We start from the raw sequence: 6,347 nt of genomic DNA, 5'->3' as shown, positions 1-6,347 counted from the left end.
GCCCTCATCACCACTTTGGCCATTTTTCTTTGCTTTCTCTGAGGCTTAGCAAGGTTGCCAATTATTCAAAGACCTCACTTGGCTTAGTCTTTCAAAGAACCCCCTTCTGGGAATTCCTCCAGGAATTCCCTGGCGGTCCAGTAGTTAGGACTTCACGGTCTCACTGCAGAGGGCCTGGGTTCAATCCCTGATCAGGGAATTAAAATCCCACAAACCATGTGGCAGCCAAAAAAAAAAAAAAGAACCCCCTTCCCCCTTCCCCCATCCTACTGAGGAGAGACCAGGGGTGCTTAGCTCAGGCTGGAGGGCCGCCGAGGAGGAGATCTAAGGAGGTTTAGCACCAGCTGGGGACCCATGCCTAGGGCTGCATTCTGAGAACCTCCAGCAGGGCCAGCCCAGCTTCACGGTGATGTGTGTAGGCTCCTGGGTCGCTCGGGAAGTTGTGACAGGTAGTCTAGTGCAGCATATAAGCCTGGCCTTTGGCATCAACAGACTCGGACTCAAATCTCAACTCTGGTATTTGCTAGCCATGCAACTGGGCAATTTCTTTAAACTTTTCTGAACCTCAGTTAACTCATCTGTAAAATGGGCATGATGATGGTACTAACCCCCCAGGGCTGTTGGGAAGATTAAATGCCACAGCAGATATGCTGAGCAAGCTTTCAAGATGCAAAGCTCTCCTGCTAGTCTTTGCCACAATCCCGCTTTCCCTCAGGAATTTCACTGCATTCACCCCATCCAGGCAGATCCCCACGGCGGGCCAGTCAGGCCAGGTCATAGAAGAAAGCCAAGGAGGCAGCGGTCCAGCTCTGTGGAACAGGGAATGGACCAGAAGACCACAAGCAGAAGCTCAGAGCTGAGCCATGCAAATGACATGCAAAGAGCTAGGAAATCCTATCCTGGACCCAGTAGGCAAATCCTCCTACTTCCCCAGCCCGGGGGGAACCAGGCACTGAGGGAAACAGAAGCCCTTTGAGAGCTGTGAGCATCACTTCACTTCGGTGATGTCCTTGGCGCGGGGGTGGGCACACAGGAAGCAGCACGCGTGCGTTCACTCTTCCCTGGATTTACTAAGCCCCTACTACGTGCCAGGCACTGAGGACACAGCAGTGAATGCAGCAGGCATGCCCTGTGTCGGGAGACGGAGACAGGGAACAAGCTAACAGACAAAGAGGTCACGGCAGCAGGGATACATGCGAAGGAGAAAGTGATGGTGCTGGGAGGAGGCCAAATGGGGGGCCCCCTCCAGGTTGTTGGGAGGTCAGGGGAGCCTCTCAGAAGGGACATTTTAGCTGGATGAAGAGGCCAGGAGAGAAGTGAGGGGGAAGAATATTGCAGAAAGAGGAGGCAACATGTGCCAAGGTCTGGACCCAGGAATGGACCTGCCAAGGGCTGAGACCTGGAGCACAGGGCCCAGGATGGACCAGCTCCCCAGGTCGCACACCTTCCTGCGGCTGAGGTGGTGGACTGAGGTCAGAAACACTCTCACCGGTGAGTCAGGGTCATCGACCTTGTGTGTTTCCATTAGTGGCACTGGATGCCCAAAGACGTCCTTGGGACCTTCTAGGGCAATTTTCATGGTCACCTTAGGCCTTCTGTGTGCCAGCTCTTCGCGTGCAGTCCAGGCAGAGGGGTCTGAGGACTCTGAGCCACACCAGGCAGACGTCAGGCCCCTCCTCCCGGGATGTGCCGGCACCCGGCACGGATGCATGTCCACAGGAATGAACACTTGGGATGCAGGCTCGCCCTTCTGTCTGCAGCGGCCACCCAAGCACAAGCCCCTCTCGAGCTTGGTCCTGTGCAGACTCAGGGCTGATGGGGCCCGCTGCAGGACTAGAGGACCAGGCAGCTTCAAAAGGATGAGTGTGGGGTGTGAATGGCTGGCCCAGATGTCATCAGCAGGGCTCTGTCCCCACAGGTTGATTCCTCCCCAATCAGCCCCCGGGCAGATGCTCGGAGAAGAAGCTGAGACCCAGAGAGGAAAGGGGCAGCCCAGGGTGGGGGCCAAGCTGGGAGAATCAATGCCAGAAAAAAATCGACCAGGATGGAAAGCAGGACTTCCGAAATCCCAATGGCAGCTGAGGCCCGACTCTAAACACAAAAGGTGCTCAATGACCCACCTGCTAAAGTGCTGAGAGTCACCGCGAGCTGTCAGGGAGCGGGACCGGCAACCATGTGGGGGAGGGGTGGGTGGGGAGGATGGGTCCAGAACGGGCACAGCTTCCACTCCCCCCACCCCCATCAATACAAGAGGACTGGGAAGAGAGGAGGGGTTGTCAACCATTGTGGAGGGTCCCCCTTTCTCTCCCCAAAGCCAAGGGCAGAGGGCCTTAAAGAGAATCCCTTACTCAGATGGACGCCTGCCCAGAGGGGATGCTGCTATTTTGTTCTCAGCTCACTCTCTGTCCAGCCAGTAAACGTGCTTCTGGGCGACTTGGGAGCCACAGGAGGGCTGAGAGGAGGGGCAGAAGGGGCAGCTGGCAGGCCCCCTGCTGGGTAAGGCAAAGATGTGAGCTCCTTGAAGAAGCGGGTGGGGGGTGGGGGTGGATACTAGGATGAAAAGCTGGACTTGAGCTGTTTTGTTGATTCTTCACCTAGAGGGCCCCCAGTTGGGTGAGGGAAACTAGGCAGGAAGAGACTGAAGGTTGGACCACCTTTGGGGGAAGCTGGAGGGAGCGTGGGCACTCTGTGGCACAGAGAGGTTAAACAACTTGCCTAAGGTCGCACAGCTAGGAGGTGCCAACCCAGGGAGTCTGGCTCTGACTACTGCTCGGCAGTCAGATACAGTTACTGGGAGAAAAATAAAACGAATTCATGTTTCTACCCCAGCGAGTGCAGACTCAATTAACTAACATGACCTTGCTTTAGGAGACCTACACTCCCAGTTGCTGGGAATGTTGAGCCCGCCATGTCTGTCTATACCAGCTGTCCACTGTAGCCCCGCCTCCTCTAGAAAGAGGACCAGGGCCCCCAGAAGCAACATTCTAGGCTGGACCAGGCGATGACCATGGTGGCTCGAGGGGCCCAGGCATTCTCTAGCTCCCAGCGAGGGCTGAACCCAGTGAACTAGGTTTAAAGGTCCCTCCGCCGAGTCCCTGCTGCGATAGACAAGCTGGCTGTGTCACAAGGCAGGAATGAGTCACCCTGCCCTATTGGGTCCCAGCGTAACTGATACAAACGTGAGATGCAAATGAACACCATCACTTCTGCTGCAGCCCTATCCTTGGAGCAGTGTCCTGGGGCTGCTGCGAGCGGCCTGCACGGGCTAAAGGCTGCTCCCCAGCACACCCTCCAATGCCCGTGGGCCCACGCTTCTCTGCTTCTCTGGGCCCCAAGCGACTTTACATCTCCTGGCCTCAGTGTCTTCGGCTGTTCATTGGAGACGACTGAGACCTTGTCCTAGGGCACTGGGTAGAGTTCCCAGTATGCCAGCCCCCCTGGCGTCCTGAGGCCATCGAGAGCTGGCCCCGGCTCTGCAGAGAGGCTAGACTTGCCCAAGGCACTGGTCCCTGGGAGCCGAGGGATGGGAGCCCGGCCAGGGATCCTCCACTGAGCTGCCCCCGGGGCTAACCCAGCACCCCACAGCTCGCCACCTGGCCCTCTGGCATGCTCATTTCCGTTTGATGAGTCAGTCATCAGCCGCTTCTGGTGACTTGTCAGCAGAACCCCAGTGGCTTTGGGGCGGAGATGAAGGGGGAAGAGGTGGCAACTCTCCCTCCCCAAGGATGATGCCTTTTCTCAAAGGCTTGAGGGCGAGGCCTGGCTTCCCCTGGAATCCCTCTCCCGATCCCCCTTGCCACCTTACTAAGAGGGGCTCGAGTTGTGAAATTCCAGCTGCTGCCAGGAATGGGAATGCCCCATCCCCCACACACAGTGGGGCAGTGTTGAAATGTTCAACAACAGGGCTTGCCTCCACCTCCAAGTTCCTCTTCTGAGCCAGTAAGGATGAGGCCCTACTGGGGACCCTGAATAGGACAGTGAGGCCTGGGGCTGGTGGACGAGACTGCCTCTTCACATGTTGACATGATTCCGTGATGCAAGACAGGGGTCATCTCCCTTCCTGGGCAGGACTAATCAGAGAGGCAGGGTCTGCCTGGGTCCGGCTTCCTAATGCAGCCGCCCCTGCAGCCAGTAAGAGAGCTTCTCTTCTTGGGGGACTTCTCGGTGCAGAACAGCAGAATTGGAGGGTCCACATCTCCCAGAGAGGGAAGTATGGGTCTCCAGGCTCTCTCTCCACACTGCTTCCCTGGTATTCTGGAATATTCCAGGCCCACACTTGGAAGACTTAGTCCCACGGGTGGACATAAGAGAAGCACCAAGGCATGTGGTCCTGTGCTGACCCCACCTGCTCCAGTCCTGGGTCACTCCTCCCTGTTCCCCTTCCTACGGTCCTCCACGGCTTGACCTCCCTTCTTGGTCACCACTCTCCTCCTCGTGACTCCTCATAAGGCAGAATTTCTTCTGCAGACTGATTTTTAAAAATTTCATTTCTAATACAGGAAGGATACACCAGAAACCAAAGAGATTGGGATGAGATTGGGGGTGGGGTGGGGGTGGGGAGGATAAGGGAATGAGATGCGGGGATGAGGAGGAGCAGGACTTCTCTGGGGATACCTTCAAATATGGCTTGGACTCTTAGAACCATAGCAATATTTTACATACCCCCAAATGGAATAAATAAATTGATCAGGATAAGGGGAGGTGCAGGGGACACAAATGGGAAACAAACAACAAACTACCCTACCTGTACTACAAATGATTAGCAGAACCACATTGAAAGGAAGGGGGAATACAGCAACTAACTTGAGTAACTTGGGAAAATAGTCTTTTCACTGGATACTGTAAAGCTAGAGACACACAGAACTGTATACAGATACTGTGTTCTAGTTACTAAATCTGTTTCTTATACGGATGTATAAAAATCCTGAAACTTCTTCATGTGAATGCTAGGACTCAACAAATAAGGAAACAGATCACAGATAACGAGAGCCAGTTTCTCACTTGTTGGAGAAAGAAGTTACAGATAAGGAAAGGGAGAGGTCTAGAATGAACCACATTACGTGTTAGACGGGAATTGGAGAAATCAGTATCAACTCATGGTCTGTAATGTATATTCAGAGAGATACAGATAGAAGTGAAAAAAAAGATGTGTGTGCGTGCTTGGACTAATATACATACACATATTTTCTAGCTCTCTCTGCTGAGAAAGCCTAGAAACAAGGACATCCCAGTGAGTAACAATGAGCACACCTAGTGCCCAGACCTTGGTTTCTAAATACCACTCTCCAATCAAAGGAACCAGGACTCCTTAGAGAAATGGCTGATTCTAGGACTGGGGCAGGAAATCTAGAAGATAAACCTGGAGACCTTGAACATCTTCTAGAGCCAGAGAATAAGTCAATACCTGGAAAAGGATGGGGAATGTCAAAAGGCATAAGAACCAGCTTAAAGGAGCTTCCAATGGCCAAAGCCGGGACAATTTGAAAAACTAAACAATGCAAATGTTGGATTATAATTCGTAGGATAAAATAAATACCCATGAGTCTACACTAATGTCATAAATGATAAACAAAAAATAAATGGAGAAGGGACAGGTCTTCTTTACAAAACAATTCCAACTAATAAATGCAGGAGGGATGCGAGAAATACAAAATGACCATTAGACCAACACCACAGTAATAATTCTTGCAGGCAAGATCCACCAATGGACGCTAAAATCTGTGAGTGAAAATCTGAAAGAAAACAGGAGATTTCATAGTCTCAGAGTAGACCCCCTAAAAAACTGATCAACCACAAAGAGAAAACAGTAACTTCACGGTGAAGAAATTCAACACTGCCTTAACTTCATGACCAAACTTAATATCACCAATAATGGGACACATCAGCATCATGTATTTCCTGATACATGATGGTATTATGTCCTGAGAGGGACATAGCATCACTTCTGTGGGATTCTTGCCCAAAATTCCTAACCACACAATCTAATCATGAGAAAGCATTCAAAACCAGACAGAGAGAAATTCTATAAAATACGTCACTTAGTAACTCACCAAAAAGTCAAGGTCATAAAATATAAGACAAGACTGAGGAACTGTCACAGATTGGAGGAGATGCCAAAACTAAATGCAATGCAGGATTCTAGACAGAATTCTAGAACTGAAAGGGGATGTTAGGGGCACACTGGCTAAAATCCAAATAAGGATTGGTACCAATGATCACTTCCTGGCTTGGATAACTGCAGAATGTCATATAAACTGCTAACATTAGGGGAAGCTTTGTGAAGGGTATATCTGGGTCTATATAACCCTATATATAGCCTTATATACCCTTTATATATCTTTCCAGGT

The sequence above is a fragment of the Hippopotamus amphibius genome, chromosome 17 (assembly GCF_030028045.1).
Source record: "Hippopotamus amphibius kiboko isolate mHipAmp2 chromosome 17, mHipAmp2.hap2, whole genome shotgun sequence".
Classification (NCBI taxonomy): domain Eukaryota; kingdom Metazoa; phylum Chordata; class Mammalia; order Artiodactyla; family Hippopotamidae; genus Hippopotamus; species Hippopotamus amphibius.
The sequence above is the reverse complement of the archived record's forward strand: the minus strand, read 5'-3'. Positions refer to the sequence as shown.